Raw genomic sequence first — 17732 nt, 5'->3', positions numbered from 1 at the left:
TTTTTTCTCTTTTCTACTTTCAGTAAAGTTTTGTATTCGGATTTCGTCCTATTTAAAGAGGTAGTAAGTTCAACTCGTCAAGTACTTTAGCTCTCAACAAAATCAAAAAACAATTATAATTTGAGACAATATCAATAGTACTAAAAGATTTATCAATTCCTAACAGAATAATACTTTGAAAATTTATCTCAAAAGAATAAAAAAAATCCTATAATTATTTTTGGGTGATTAATACGCTTAACGTTGCACAAAGTATATTACTTTGCATGTACTACACACAATTACTTTTAAACTTATATTAAATGAAGAATACCATCACATTATAAAAAAAAATGGCAAACACCTTTGAATGCTGTTGGAGATAGAAGGAATGTGTTAGCCCATATTTTATCACCCTAGATTTTCAGACACACTATTAACCATATTTTCTAAAGTTCAGTGTTGTTGTCTGAATTCTCCTCTTAATATATATAAAAAAAGAATACCGAGAAATATAAGTCATTACTTCTAAATTCTAAAACGACCAAAAGCACAAAGCCACAAACCAATATAATTCAAAAGGAAAAGTGCAAATATTTTAATGACGTGAAATTAATAGAAATGAGAAAAGCCTTTTTTAAGGTTCGCAATTAAAAAGTAGTCACAGTCACACACCAGCCATTGCACGCGACGCCGTGCGAGCCTCCCCCGTTTGGTTGATCAGCAGTTATTCATTTATTTAGTTCATCTCATAACGTTAATAATGAATTATATTTCAATGACTTGACCCCACCGACCCACCCTATACGACACTTCTCCAAATTAATATTTTAAAATAATATCCAAACTTCACTCGGCTAATCTCCCACCTCCAAGCCAATGAGCCGAGATGAAAGTAGACTCTAGGGTCCTTATTATTGCATCTAAAAATAGATTTCATCTTTTCAAAAATCCTAAAAAAATCTTCCAATTTTACCAACAAAATTACGACCCAAAATCTCATGTGGTGCTAAATTTTGTATTTTAATTTCATCAATTCAGTCATTTTAGTCACAAATTTTTGTATTTTAATTTGATGTTAAATTTTAGGAAAATAAATAATTTGAATTCACAAGCTAAATTCGAAAGATTTGGATATAAAAGATATGCAACTGACATGATAAAAATATATGTACATTTTTTTCCATATTGATTAAATTACATTTAATTATTTTTTTAATTTTCATAAATTTTGTTAATACAGTTACGAAATTAAAATATACTATATAAATTTGATTTATTAAAAACATAGTAATTGATATTTAACTGAATTTAAATAAATAATATTTTGAAATTATTTTAAAAATTATAAATATTATAATAATAGATTGTTAATTATAAGTGTTTATTATAAAAATATAACTTGCAAAAACACCATTAAAAATATGTGTAAAAAAAGTGAAGGGGTTTATGTTGGAATTTTTCCCTTCACAAATTCTTGCATTAAAACTTAACAATCTTGTAATATAGTACATATTATATCTTTCTTTCTTTTTTTTATGGTGAGGGTATTTTTCATGTTCATTTTATGATATTTGAAAACTTAATCTTTTTAAAATTCATGGTTGTCTCTCTTAGCAATGTTATCTACGGGTGAACGTTCAATTGAATCGAGTGAAAATATTTTGAGTTGATGAGTCATATTTTATCATCTTAACTCGATTTGAATTTTTTCGAATTGAGTCGAGTAAAACGAAATTCGAGTCAAATCGAATTGAGTGAAATTATTCGAATTAAATGAAAAAAATTAAACATGTCAAATTAAAATATTGTTACAGTATAATTAATTCCATGTTGGAGCACATAAATTTGAAACCATATATATATATTTTTTTCAAAGCAAAATAAAAAAATACTTTAGTATAATAAACTTGAATCATGAATTAACTTATTTAGGTCATAAAATCATTGTTTTAGAAAAATTTTAACTTTCTTTACATATTCATTGGAATTTTTTAAATTTATTATAATTCTTTTAAAAATATATAAATTTTGAAATTTTTATAAATTTAAAAATTATTTTAAATTTTTGAAAATTATTTATGATTTTTTTTGTAATTTTTGTTGAGAGAACACAATTTGTTCATTTTCAAAATTGACAGGAGCTAAAGAGGTATTTACACCGATCTGTTATTCGAATTATAAAATTTGATTCGAAACTCGAATTGTTTATTTGAACTGACTCGAATAATTCGATTCAATTAACTCAAAATTTAAAACTTCATTTCACCCTTTTTCGAATTGAATTTTAAGTCTATTTTGTATACAATAATGAGTCATCCTTTGGAGAAAAATATATATTTAGAAAAAGGAAATACAAACAGTGGAGAGTGGAGCCCAGAGCAGAGAATTGAAATGTCGGGGCTGAGGGACGTGGCGGCTAATGGTCCGGCGTGGACCAGCCCACAATCATTAGGCTCACCGCTGGCTCTTTCAAGTGGGCCCATCCCCGTTATCCCACTTGGACTGGACCCCACTTTTCCCGTTGGCTTCTCTCTTATTTATTTATTTATTATTAGTGCTTGTGATTGCGGATAAGTAAAAAGCGTTAATTGATGACGATATTAAAATATAAATGTGTGGTATTGCCACTGTCCGGGGCATCGCCTAGGGTTGAGGGATAGCATTGAAATTTAGTAACAGTTATTTTATTTTTGTTGCAACAAAGTACATATAGAATAGAAGTGAAGCAAAAGTCTCAAACGTTATCCAACTGTCATCTTGGCCCCACCATTGTTTGCTTGTCATTGCGCTATTCGACCCTCACTCGCTTTTTCATTTATCATCAATTTATTATTATTTTTAAATAAAAATATCTTTTGATTAAAAATAATATAAATCTAATAAGTTACAATAATATTTTAATTATTATTAAATTAAATTACACCTAGTGCAATTACAAAAAATACATTTCGGATGTGATGGAGACATCAGTGACTTAATTTTATCATTAAGTTAAAACCAAATTAGTTGTGAGTTTATTTTTTAAAAATATTATAAAATGATAATTATATTTTAATTTTGATTCTTTTTAATAATTTGTGTACAAATTCATGTTAAATATTTAAAATTTTAATTTATACATAATATTAACTTTGAGATGAGTTTATTTTTTTATTTTTAATTTATATTTTAATCAATATTTTCCATTAAAACTTTCTAAATAATGGTAATTAATTAGTTTTACATAAAAATAATTTAATAAATCTATCTCGAGTTAAATATATATATGAATTAAATATAAAATCAAAATATTTAATTTTAGTTGAAGCCAATATACTTAATATTTTATAGCACTTGAGTACGTAGTTTTTTTCATTATTTTGTAAATAAAACAATGGGAATTAGAAAATACAGAGATAAAAAATAAAAAATAAAAAAAATAATTATCTTTTATTTAAAATTTGCTTACTAAGTATGTCAAGTTTATAGGAGTTCAAGCTTAAGAAAAAAATAAGTGAACATTCTTCAAACAATGATAAATAAGCCAGAAAATAAGATTGCACATGAAATTGCTACACATTGTGATAAACAAAAATATTATATGGATAATTTCCAAGATTGCTTCATATAAAAGGCTAGGTTTCAATGATTTTGTTTTTACAAAAGGAATTTTACTATTTTTGGATAATGAAATAAATGATTGGTGTTAGGGTTAGAATACTAAAATGGTTGGGTTTTAATTTATTTATTAATTAGAGATTAAGAATGGATAACATAGCTCAAAAACTCTTGTTAGTGAAACTTTAATCATGACAAAAGCAAACAAGACAACCACTCACAATTGAAAGGGAAAAAAACAATGGTTCTCACTTCTTAAGCATGTTGATTTGATATAACATAGACATTTTCGAATGTACAAGATTATTATTAAAAGAATGCACTTTGGTTTGGACCTCGTACAATGTAATGAAGTATTTTCAAAATTATTGGTAACAACATTTCCACTGCCCTAACCCACATTGTACTCGTTAAGCGACTTTGTTGTGTTGCAAATAAATGGAATGTAAGGTTTTGTTTAGTAATGAATGGCAGTGGGGTGAGCTGAATCCCAACTAATGGTGGGGTCTGTTTTAAATCATTGTTGATGTAAACCCATTATTGTTTTGGTTCCCCACGTTTAACCAAGGGAATGGCCAACTCCTCCGAAAAGGCCTAATTAAATAAACAAATATCTTCACAAGGTTAGCAACCCCCTTCTCCATTCTCCATTTGTCATCATGTAAGGTCTTTCTTTGTTAAATTTGATCACCATTCACTTCTACTTTTGCTTTTCTCACTTCCTATTGGTAACCTGCCTAATTTAGAAATGCTACAAGTGTATAAGAATTTTATTTTCTTTAGGGGCACCCCCCTTGGTCGGCTTAACTATCTCTTGACTCTATGCTTAATTGTAATTTGATTAGGATTATGTGTCAGGGTTCTAATTACTAATCTGATTGTTTGATTTTGATTGTATTTTTCATTTTGTTTGTGATTGATTATATATAAATGTGTTGTTTATATTTATAATTTCATTAAAAATTTGAAATTTTACTATGCACTTTAATAAATTCAAAATACATGATGTTTAAGCATGTCAACAATTGAAAGGGAAACTGTTTATATTAGTTCAGCAATCAAAGGGGTGTTGGATTAAATAATTCCTAGTCATTTTCCTACTGATATTGCCTTTGGAAACTTAACTCATGTGCTATGACTGATCAACACTGATTTAATCATGGAAAGGTTGACGACAATTTGTATGTTGACTATAATAGAATTGACTGTCAAGTAGAAGCTGCAGAATTAACCCAACTACCCAAAATACCCAAGCATAGAACTTGTACTTCATCTGGCTTATTCAAATGAGTAGTAATCAAATTAACAATGACCAAAATTTTGACAATTGGTATCAGTAATGTTATGCTAGATTATTATTTATGTTACCTGTTTGAAGAGTAAAAATAAATGAGGATAGCCGCCGCCGGAGTTACCTTGAAGGACTTCTCTTGTTGCTCTTCTATTTTTTTCCTTTATAATCTTATTTTTCTTGATTTCTCAATTACAAAGCATTTGGATTAATTTAAGCATCTTGGAGCACAAGTTTCAATGCCTCTACCTTACCTTCATTAGCTTGCATGAACTTGATATCTAGGCCCATCTCACTTCCCTAAGTTTTCATAACCATTTATACGCCATTGTAATAGAAAACTTGGCTAGGTTTCAAACAATTAGCTTTAAAGAGCTTGCATATTTTCAGCCAATTTGGCTATTTCATGTTTGGGAAATTGCTGGATCTTGGCAGGTAGTATGAATGAATTCAACGTTGAGAAGATGACGAAACCTTACCAGACTGAGGAATTTATTGATCCACTATAATTGGATTCGAACAAAATTTGATCCCGGTGGCTCCGCACCTAATTGTGTCTCCATGAACCTTTTTCTAAATTGATAAAAGAATTACACAAACGAACCAGAAACCCAGAAAGAAATCATGAACTACCCCAAAAGCTGTGAAGTCGTAGACTCTGATTCCATGTTCGAGTGGCAACAATGAAATAGAAAATTAGTGAGAAAACAAGGGAAGATGAAAAGGAATAGAGAATGGAAAAAAAATGGATCTCCTATTTTTTGTCATTAGCTCTAACATCCTAAACAAGGGGCAACCTTAAAACTTAGACAGGAGAGTTAGAATCTACTAAGCTTGATTAAAACTAACAAAAAATCTATATTGATCTTCTTTGCAAAACAAATAAACTATTTATCATATCTGCCCTTTGATGATACAATATCACTTTCAAATTAGAGAATAACGTGCTTCAGCGCACTCAAACTTATATTTTTTTACACTGACTATAATATCGATGCAAATCGAGTTAAGACTCAACCAACAAACTTTTAAACATTAAAAATATTTTAGAATGACATGAAAAATTTAATATTTTAAGAATACGACAATACAATAAATTTTCTTTTTTTTCATCACGAAGTTTTTAAAATATTCAACATTATCACCATTTACAATTTTACTTATATATTTTAAAATTAACTATGTAAAATTTAAATTACTTGTTTTTATAATAATAAAAAAAAAGTTTAAATACAAAACCCGACAAGTAATTTAACCGATTTATATATTCATGCGCAAAGAAGAGTTGACTATGGACTAATAAAGGTCAACCATTTGGGCACAGAAACACATGCACATAGTGGCATCATTCACTGGTGTGATGAATAATAATTAATGCCTTTTTTTTTTCTCAATGCTTTGTGTTTGTTTGTGGCTCATTCTAGGAGTAATGATCCCCCAAATGAAAATGAAAATAAATGAATGACTGATTAAAACTTTTTTGGACTATTTGGAATTAAAATTTTAAAAATGGCACAATATATGTTTCAAAATGTTGTTTTCATAAAAATTACCAAACACTTGCGATGTTTACAATAAACAATAGAAAATGAAAATATCTAACAACAGAAATCATGATTACATTTTGGTTTATATGTCCCCCTCATAATAATAATACCAATTATGGCGATAATTATAGATTAAGAAATGAGAACAAATAAAGGGTAAGAAAGTGGAATTTGGAATCTTTACCTTCGCCTATACTCCCCGACTATCCAGGAATTTTAATTAATTAGATTAGTGAATTTAATCCTAATTAAGAATAACTGAGTGCTCCTTTTGCGTAGTTGTTTTGTTTGATTCTCATTGCAACTGCATTTTCCTGGAAGGAGGGAAATGAAAATAAGACATTGCAACAAAATGGGGTCAGACCACGGCAAATTTGGTCTCCAGTAAACAAGAGCGGGGGACCAAAAGAGTCAACTGAGATATGCTGATCCAATCATAACAGCGGGGGACCTTTCTGTTAATATATTTTGTGGAAACATAAGCAAAGCTTTAGAAAGGCCATTATCAAATCTCATTAAGTTTATAAAAAGTTAAACCAAAGATCATTTTCTTGTAATTGAAGCAATATTTTTGCTTAAGAGGAGGAACATATAGTGTTGGATGCGAATTTAAGAATTCCTTAAAATAAATATATTTTGTGGCAATAATTAGCATTTGGACAACAAGCAGTATTCCTACGTACGTATTCAGAAATTTCCTATTCAATATTTATTATTATTATGTCGTCTATATACACAAGATACCTCTTTTTTCCTTTATTTCCGTGGGGCTTCCCCCTCCCCTAAGATAACTCCAGCATTGCAATCTAGGATAATATATATACACACACACACTTTTAGGTTTGGCTAATTTACAGCTTATTCAAATAACTTTTTATATTTTTTTAGTTAAATACAATTCTAATCTATATCAATTGATTAGTATGAATATTGTTGTCAATGCATGAGAACATGAGTTCGAGTGCGTTAAAGCGCATTCTTCGAATAGTTCTAAACATTGCGTCAAAAAGAACTGATATGATATTTATCATTGAAATTTTATTACTCTTACTAAACACTTAAAATATATGGTACTAAAGCTCTTTTAATCAACCAAATTTCTCTAAAAGAATTGCATCTACACTTTACTATTTCTCGAAAATCAACATCCCTTTACAATTTCTTTAAACAGTATTATAATTGTCTTTCTTCATTTTTATCAACCAAGTCATAATTATATATAAGAATTTATTTTCACTAAATTAATGAAAATTAGTTAACCTACTGGTTGATAAATTACCCATTACTAAATCGAATTTAGTTGCATTGTAATGCTGCTGTTGGATGATCTTAAACTTTCAAATCTTTGAATGCTTCAATAGACAAACATTCTATTGATAGGGTGAGCAAAACTTGATTCGGTTTGAAAAAAAAATTTAATCAAATTGAGTTATTCAATTTTTTCGAGTCAACTTGTATAAGTAATTGGAGTTTTGAGTTTGAGTCGAGTTGAATTTTACAATTCAAATAACTCAAATGGTTAACAAATTGATGTAAATACTCTTTTGGTCCCTGTCAATTTTAAAAATGAGCAAATTGGTCTCTTAACAAAAATAAAAAAAATTCTAAATATTTATAAAATTTCTAAAATTTATATTTCTTGAAAATTTATCAAAATTTTTAAAAAAATCTAAAGAATATATAAAAAAGTTAAAAATTTTAAAATTTTCTAAAATAATAATTTTAGGACCTAAATAAATTAATTAACAATTTAAGTTTATCATACTAAAGTATCTTATTTTTTTTCTTAATTTTCTTTGAAAAAGTTTTCAAATTTATGTGCTCTAATATGGACTTAGTTATATTGTAACAAGATTTTAAATTTTTTTAATTTAACTTGAATAATTTCACTCGGTTTGATCCGATTCAACTCGACTCGAATATCATTTTGCTCGACTCGATTCGAGAAAATTTGAAAATCGAGTTAGAATGATAAAATATGACTCGTCAACTCAATTAACTCGAACTTTTTTATTTGATTGGATCAAACGCTCACCCCACCCATTGGTGGTCATTTTTCCTTTTACACCTTTAATTTATCTTTTTCTCCATTGTACTTTTTTGTCCCTTTCTTCATTTTACCTTCTACTTCAACAATTTTGTATTTTCAATTGTTAGAATTTTTTATTAATTTAAAATAATAAACAATTTTTCCCATTATTTTAGAATAAACTAATACACGTTATTATCAAAAGTACTTTTAGTTTACCATTTCTTGGATTAACTACTTTTAGATTATTTACTTTAATTTTTAATTATTTTGATTTAAAAATGTTAAAAATTTCCATTTTATGTAATAACATATTTATATACTAATTAGGTAAATCATTTAATAATTTAATAATTTATATTTTTAAATAAGTTATAAGTACAATTATATTAAAAATCTTAATGTCCACAATGATATTTTTGCATTTTTACAAGAATCCACCTTATCATCACCGTTGTGTTTGAATACAAACACATATTCAGTCTTTGATTTTAATCTCACAGCAACTGTAATCAATCCCACTATTATCGTAATTAATTTGTTAAAAAAATTTAATAGTTAAATGTGATCTCATGAAACAAATTTATTTATTAATTCTTTTCAATAAATCATATTTTTTTATCTAAAATGAAAATATTTCTCATACTGTTTATTAATACAAAACCATCGGATTTTATTTTTTAAAAATAAATAAGATTGATTTACTCATTTCAAGAAATGCATTAATTTAATGGAAATGAGTGAAGGATTCACGACCATACATTAAACTGGAAAATTACCTTATACACATGAAGATTGTTTAATATCATTTCATGAATGCAACAATAAAATCAAATCAAATCAAATAAGCTTAAATTAACCTCAAATACAAGAAAATTGGTCATGAATTCCAAAATATCATAACACATACACAAAGTTGTTTATAGGTCGGATATCCGTTCAAGTTTGAAGGCTTGTTTCAAAAATGAAAGGATTTAAACAAAAATATGAGACCTAAAAATAGGTTTGAACAAAAAAAATTCGCCTAAACTCGATGTAACCCGACTTGATTATATTATATTAATTATATATGCTGAGGCATACTGAACCAACCATTAACCCAAAAATAGTTAGTCATTATTCAAAGTCAAAACAAACCAACCCAAAATTTACATTATCTAATCAATGTATTGTTTTTTAAACTTATTTTTATATAAAAAAAAAGTAAATTAAAAAATTTAAATATGACTTGGATAAAAAAAAAGTTTTATTGAGCTAGACTTGGATGAAAAATTAGAATTATTTATTGAGCAGGATCAAACTTGATCATGAAAATATCACATATACATATTCAAATGTTAAGAGGATATTAAAATCAAATCTTGATAAATGGATCATCACCATATCAACGTACCAACACTAACACTAAAGCATAGTAAACTCATATATGCGTATATATTAGAAAAACAACATATGTTAACATATAATAAAACTAAGACTTTTCACGATTTCACAACCATTTAAACCGAAATGGGCTATGAACATGTAAAGAAGTTAGACCTAAAACCCAAAGATTTGGGTTAAAGTAGGCTGCTGGTCTGATTTTGTTGGACTGGATTGGGCCGGGTAATTTATGAGCCGAATATAATGTGAGGGCCTGCTATCCTTGCTGAACCGGGCTTCCATACGTGTCGGGTATGATCCACTTATTCTCCTAATTAGGTCAAAAGGTCTAGACCTTTCTTTTCTTTTCTTTTTCTCTTAACCGTCCATTTCCTCTATTCTTCTAAAACAAATATCTAAAAATTTTGGATAAAGTAATATGTAGTCCCTAAACTTGAAATTGTTCTCACATTGGTATTTAAAATTTTCTTTTGGTCCATATTAATCTTGGAATTTGGTAGCTTTTTCGATTTGATCCCTGAACTTGACTTTTGTTAGGATATGATGATGTGACAATTTAATATTGTGCCATGTCATCACTTGAAAAATTTTAAGTTTCTTTATGTGTTTTTTTATTTTATATAACATTTAAAATTTTATCATGTGATGAGGTGGCACTCAAAGTGCCATGTCAACACTCTTGAAAGAATCTGAGTTCAAGGATGGAATTTGACAAAGTTATCACATTTCAGGATTAATATGGACAAAAACTTCAAAGATCGTGTAAGGAAAAGTGACAAGTTTGGAAGTTAAATGTTGTTTTATCCCTAAAAAAATTCACCCTCTCCTTCTACCCTAATATCACTTTTCAAGTTGTCCTTCCAAAATCTCCCCTGCACCACCACCATTTATAGTCATCGAAGCTCCGATTGGGCACCATCATACAATAGCTTGTTCTCTCTTTAAATTTCTTTACAAACGAGCTACAAAACCATTAAACTTCATATAATATCTTGAATTTCTTAGGCTCCAATCAAAATATTTGACCATCATATCGTTATACAACTTCGACAATGGCTCCACCTCATCTTAATATGCCTCTCTATCGTTCAGATTTTTAAATCCGCATTAAAGATAAGTAGTTCTTTTGCCTCTTCAATTCCTTTAAGTCTCTCTCTCTTTTCTTTAGGGATTTATTTGCTTGATTTGTATTTGTGAATTGTTTAGAACATATCTATCGGCTTTGGATATTTGGTGAATGAGTTAAGGGATACTATGCAAGTTGTGTGAGTAGCAAAGATGGTTTGACGATTTGGGATCATGAAGGCCAATAGGTCACAGATGTGTGCTTAAATGTTGTGACTAATTTGTTAGGTTCTAGTGTTTGTAGTATAGTGATATTGTCAAATGTACTTGTAATTTTTTAACAAATTGGTTTAATAAAATTTTATGATCCATATTAATATTTTTTGTATAATGCCCTCAACAATTTTTGCACACAATGAAAAATGTAAGCAAATATTAGCTCACAGATTATCTAATGTTTAACTAATATTATGTTGCATTATACGGTTAGATCATAATGCAAGAAGACAACTTATATTAGTATATATAATCTAACCGAAATTGAAAAAATCAATTAAAAAGACTATTATGTCGTTTATCAGGCCCAAATGGGACTACCTTTATTAGGTATCGGAGCAAATAACTCTTAAAAGATAAAGACACAAATGTGGTTGTTATCAAGAACTAATTTAGTAAAGAGTGTTGTACATCATTTATGGTTATTGTTATTATAGATGAAAAGTTGTTATAGAAAGTAATTCTACAATAAACTGTTTTAATGAAATATTACTATATAGAATGGTTGTTGTATAAATGGTTGATCTTACTATTAAGTGCATTTTGCAAAGAATGCCCTAATATAATGCAAAAACCCAATCAAATAGTTACCTCAAAATATTCTACTTACTTCCATAAAGATTAAATTCGTTAATTTAATAGTAAAAAGACTAATATGAAGGTGGATATACTTGGTAGGTCTCCCTATTAAAATATTGGATCAAATTGATCACTCTACTATTAAATAAAACAATTTAGTCTCTGTATTATTAAAAATAATAAAATAAAACCAAATTTGGATAGAGTTAATGTTTACCATTTAAAAAACATCATTTATTCTCTAATAGAATTATATTTAATTTGAAAGTTTTTTATGATTTTGTAGATGAAATATTTTATTCAAAGTTGAAATGTAAATAAAATATTCATATAATATTTTAAACAATAAAAATTAACTCTATTCCAATTTAGTCTTATTTAATTTTTTTAATAATATATAAACTAAACTAATTTATTTAAAATAATAATGATTTAATCCAACCTTATAGGAAATATACTCCCATAGACTTTTACCCTATTTTAAACCAATTCTTATAATAAAATATTTAGCAATAGGTGGCTCCAAAAATTAATCACAGGAAATGTTGAGGTCCTTGTACGAAGGACAACAAACTAGGTTTTTTTTTAGATAAATAACCCCAAAAAATTAAAATATTATGAAAATAACTCTAGTAGTAGATTATTAGAAAAATGATCTAATTTCTATAGGATTAATGGGTGCCTCCACTTCCCACAGCGGCACCACCCAAAAAAGTAACCTGATATGTTTTATAATTATAAAAATAATAGGATGATTTTTAATAATATTTTAATTATTTTTTCTAAATAATCTAGTACTAGAACCATCGGGGGAAATTTATTTTTCTACAGATATTGGTCACTCCATAGAAGGCCTCACCTGAAAATAATTTTTTAATCCAATTTGGTGCCTCCATTAAAAGAGGTGGCACCAAAAATAATAACAAATATTTTATTTTTTTCATTAACTATGGAAATATGTATGAAAATACAAAAATTTATACGGGTGCTGCATTGAGAAGTGGCGACACCAATTTTTTTTCATTCTATCATTTTTGTAATCATAAAACAATGATTGAGTTACTTTTTGGGGTAATACCGCCGTAGGAAGTGGAGGCACCCATTAATATGGTAAAAACTAAGGGTGGATGTAGATGGGCGATTGAGTGCGGTGCGGTCGTTTAGCTTACTTTTTGTCTCACGCTACAGTATCGCTACAGTATCTACTCTCACCACTACCGCTGTTTTTACACTAACGGCAGGTAAACGCACCGCCCATCCAAACTCACCCTAAGGCTTAGTTTGGATGGGCGGTGTGTTTAGCTCCGGTGAGATTAAAAACAGCGGTGGCGGTGAGATTAGTTATTGTAGTAGTGAGATTGGATACTGTAGCGGTAAGATTAAAAATAGCGGTGGAGTATGTGTTTGGATTCAAATGCAGCTGTGGCGGTGAAGTGAGAATAGAAAATGACTTTTAAGGACATCAAATTAGAATTGTTTTATATCAAAAGTTTTTTAAATTATTTACTTTTATAAAATTATTAAAGTATGTGAATTTATAAATTCATTTAATAAATTATTAAAATGTATCTTTTGATATTTTATTTATTATCCTATAAATTATCATATTTGTATTTATTTAAATGATAGTTATAACCTTAAAACACCTTAATTGTTATTTACTTATTATCCTATAAATTATAATATTTAGTAATTTATTATATAATATGAGTATTTATCCAACCTAATCTAGAGATAAATTGCTTGGGCTTTTCAAATATTAAAAGAGAAAGAAAAGGTTAAAAAAATAGAAAGGGCGATGGGTAAAATTAGAAAAAAGGCCTGCGTTGAGTGCACTGAAGCAAAAAGCATTAGTGAGCAACTGGAGGTGCAGCACAGTGAGAATCAGTTCAGTGGGTAACTGCAGGTATTATCCAAACACCTCATTAGTGAGATTGAACTAAAAATGTGGTTCAAACACACTGAAATGGAGCTAACTGGTCATCCAAAGGAAGCCTAAGTTATTTTTCTAAATAATTTAATACTCGAGTCATTTTCATAATATTTTAAAATTTTAAAGTTATTTATCTTAAAAAAAAAAAACCCCACAAGCTGGCAAACCGGGAGATACCCATTTTGTCCACCCGTGTATGCAATTTGTACAAGTAATATGTCGCCTTTAAGCTTTGCAATCGAAGTAGTTTAATGTAAGAGAGCAGACAGAATTCGTGTTCCATCATTGTGTCATACAATAAAAGAATAGGTTACTTTTTCGTCACCATGTTCATGCTGTTTTTATTTATTTATTTTGTAATTATGTGCTATACAGATTCGAAAATTTTTATACTGTTTTCTATTTCATCTTATTTTAATTTTAATCGTTAATCATGTTTTTGAAATTCAAAAACTAAGATAATTACACATTAAAGGATTTGGCAATTGTGTAACTTTTGATCTGTTTGTAGATATAGTCCAAAATGGTCGTATTCTATACCTAATCGACATTTTTGATGGTTAAGAGATTGACTCCCTTGCCCATTTTTGTGTATTGCTTTTTCGTGGGATCCTACTCAAATTTCGTCCGCTAATAAAATAAAATCTGGTAAATTAATCAGTAACTTATCCCATCCGGATATTTTGTTTTTATCATTTTTTAGCACTAATGAAATTTAGTAATTACACGCTGCCATGGCCATTAGTGAGTTGTACCAAAAATGACACTACAAAGGCCCGATTTCACGCCTTTCATGTCTTTCTGTTTTCTCTTTCACATGTATTTTCCTGGTTTTGGTAGCAAATTTTTGGCATTTCACTAGATAAAATAATAATAATATTTCAAAATTACCAAAAAATTGTTCTCATGACATGATTTCATTATGGTCGGAAATGCAATAGAATCACTATTTGTTCTTTTGCTGGACCTTACTAGGAATAACAAAAGTAATAACACTCTTCCTAAGACTACTATAATAAGGGATAAGTATGAAAATTATGTAACAAATTTAATTCAATATCTATATCATGAAATTTTAATTTTAATTTAATTATTTACATTTATAAAATAATATAATCCAATTATTTTCATATATATATTTTTGTGAAAATTGAACTCAAATAAAAATTATATATATAATTACACAAAATTTCAAAATTTATATATCAAAACACGTATTAAATTATAAAAAAAAATTACATGCCAAATACTCGTATGGATGATTAATTAGACATCACGTGGTCGATGTTAATTTACGAGACCAAAACTTTCTGTTTTAGACTTTGAATCAATCAAACTCAGTCAAATATTAACAAAGTAATCCAAACATGGAACGATTTGGTCGGGGAGCTTCAATCAAATTAGGACAAATGTATGGTTCTCTTGAGAGATGGACGTCCAAGGTTCCTCTCAACTATTTGCGTGTAATCCACTATTCTCGTACATTCAATGTGATAAAAAGACTTCCAATAAAAAGAAAGCAAAAAAAAATCAAAATATAATATCTTAGTATTTTTTTTAATTGTTTTCTTTAAACCAGTTTAAAGAATTGATGTCTGAAGTCTGAACTGTTTGTTTTCCTTTTTTTTTAAAAATAAAACTGGGTTTATATATTATTGAAAATGGTATCACATAAAGATATAGACAAATTGTAATTAAAAAAATTAAGGAAAGCCCGAAACAAGAAAAAGATAACAGCTATTACCTCCTACCTACAACCAAAGTAAAAATGAAAGAAAAACTTAGCCACCTCTGTGAAACCTCAATCTCGAAAATTCAAAGAAATCGTTGAATTGCCTAGCTCCAGAGGAAGAAAAACCCTGTCGTCCCTCCCGACAGCAGACTAGATAAAGGTCCACGTCTCTAGCAACGGCCCACCCAAACTAAGCAACTCATCCACCAAAATACCAACCTCGGCTCTTAGTCATGCCGTTGCCAATCGCCCAGATCTAAAGTATCAGTCCCCTCCACCGTCATGATTGTGGAGAAATCACCCATCCAGCATGTAACGACTCTGCGTGCACCACACCGTGGATGGTGACGGGACCATCCTAGACCCACCAAGAATCACACTATCGGTGAAAGCCGTCCTTTGTCATAAGGTGAGCAACTTTGTTCCCAAGGCGATGAATATGCTAGAAATGGCATGCTGTAAACTCGGTGACTAACATTTTGGCTTCCCAAATTAACATGTTGATGTCAGATCTATCAGTGATGGTAGACTTTATTTTTGTAATTACAAGTAGAGAATCACCTTCGAATTCAACCCTCCGAAAACCTATCTCCATCGCAAACCTAATTACTTCAAGACACAAGCCCAAGCCTCGACCTCAAGTGGAGTTGGAACATGTGATTTCCAAAAACAGGCCGCCCCAACAACCCCAGCACCCGCCGCACCAACCCCTATAAAAAACCAACATCAAATTCGACACGTATAAAGGATTCTATTGGTGGCATTCACACCCCTATTCGAGGTACCGCCTGATTTTCCGAAACACCAAGAATCCAATCCAACTGTCGGGCATAACATTAATTAATCGTACTGTTCTATTACATGGAAGTAGAAGGATCTATGTCCATGCCAGATAAAGTACTAGTGGAAACTAGCTCAAATGAAACTGCGAAACTGTCCATTTTTAATGTAAAATTAACTATGTTAGAGCTATAAATAGTTTACAGTAATTATTTATTAATGTTATGTACAGATTTATTTTAATTTAAGTTTAAATATAAATGTAATTTTATTAATGCGAAATAAAGTCCATCATCGTACGAAACTGCTTCCGAACGAACTCTGGAAGCTGCATGCATTTGTTAACCTTCCACCCAAAATGAAAGAAGCACCAGAGTTTAGTGTCTTGTAATTTTTTTATGTGATGTATTAATTACTTTTGATTATAGTTATACAAATTTATTATTTGTAATTGTAAATCTTTAAAAATAAGGTTACTTTGAAATATATCATCATTTTTCTAATTTGGTTGTAAAATTAAAACATTTTCTACGTTAGCATATCAAAACCAAAATCTTGATCAAATTTGTATTTGTCTCAGTTAAATCAAATTATGATTTTAATATTGACTTTGAATATATAAAATTCAATATATTGTGCCGACTACTTAGACTTCTTCTATTTAAGAAATACTCCATCCCAAGTTATGGTTCACTCCCCCGACGCTTTGTCCTCCCCCCTTTCACATAACCTTTAATTGATTTTTTTAATTCCTTTAATATATTTTTTACATGTAAATAAAATAAACTACTTAGCATTCATTAAATTTTTTGTTATTTTAAAAAAATCATGCAATTCACTGGTTAGCTAGAATATGCTCAGTAATATTGATCGCTATAAGATAAATTAGGAAATTTTGGATAAAAAATTATGACTTTAAAGAATTAATGAAGCTCAAATTAAAAATAAATATTTAATAGAAAGTAAGAAATACTTGGAGATCTCATAGATGGATTGCATATGCCTAATTTGAAAACCCATGTTATGTTTAAATGATTGATATTGAAAGGGTAAATTGTTAAAATAGTCATTTTTGTTTGTCTCAAATTATATTTTAGTCATTTATGTTTGAAATGTTACGTTTTAGTCACTTACGTTATCGTTTTGTTACGAAGTGGTCACTCTACCGTTAACTTCTGTTACCTCCCTAACGGCGGTCCTACATAACAGTCCAAATGGATTTAAATGCCAACTTTGCTGCCTTATGTGACAATCCAAATTAAATTTATTTAATTAAAAACCTATTTTCATCTCAATAATTGGACATCCAAGTTGATATTTAAAACTTATTTGGACTCCCCTAGGGAGGTAACAAAGTTTTAATGGTAGAGTGATCACTTCGTAACAAAACAATAATGTAAGTGACTAAAATGTAACATTTTAAACATAAGTGACTAAAATATAATCTGACTATTTTTGAAGTTTACCCCTATTGAAATTATTGAAATTAAGATGTATTTTTTCATATAATACTTATTATCTTTATTACTCAATTCTCA

The 17732-nt window shown here is 28.9% G+C and overlaps 1 long non-coding RNA gene across 1 annotated transcript; it reads left to right on the top strand.

Annotated features, from left to right (window-relative positions):
* Positions 1–15209: 15209 nt before the first annotated feature.
* On the top strand, positions 15210–16414 carry LOC121224320 (uncharacterized). Its single transcript, XR_005921937.1, has 2 exons — positions 15210–15823; positions 15925–16414. It is a non-coding gene; the product is annotated as an uncharacterized lncRNA (long non-coding RNA).
* The last annotated feature ends 1318 nt before the right edge of the window (positions 16415–17732 follow it).

The sequence above is a fragment of the Gossypium hirsutum genome, chromosome D12 (assembly GCF_007990345.1).
Source record: "Gossypium hirsutum isolate 1008001.06 chromosome D12, Gossypium_hirsutum_v2.1, whole genome shotgun sequence".
Taxonomy (NCBI): domain Eukaryota; kingdom Viridiplantae; phylum Streptophyta; class Magnoliopsida; order Malvales; family Malvaceae; genus Gossypium; species Gossypium hirsutum.
The sequence above is the reverse complement of the archived record's forward strand: the minus strand, read 5'-3'. Positions and strand labels throughout refer to the sequence as shown.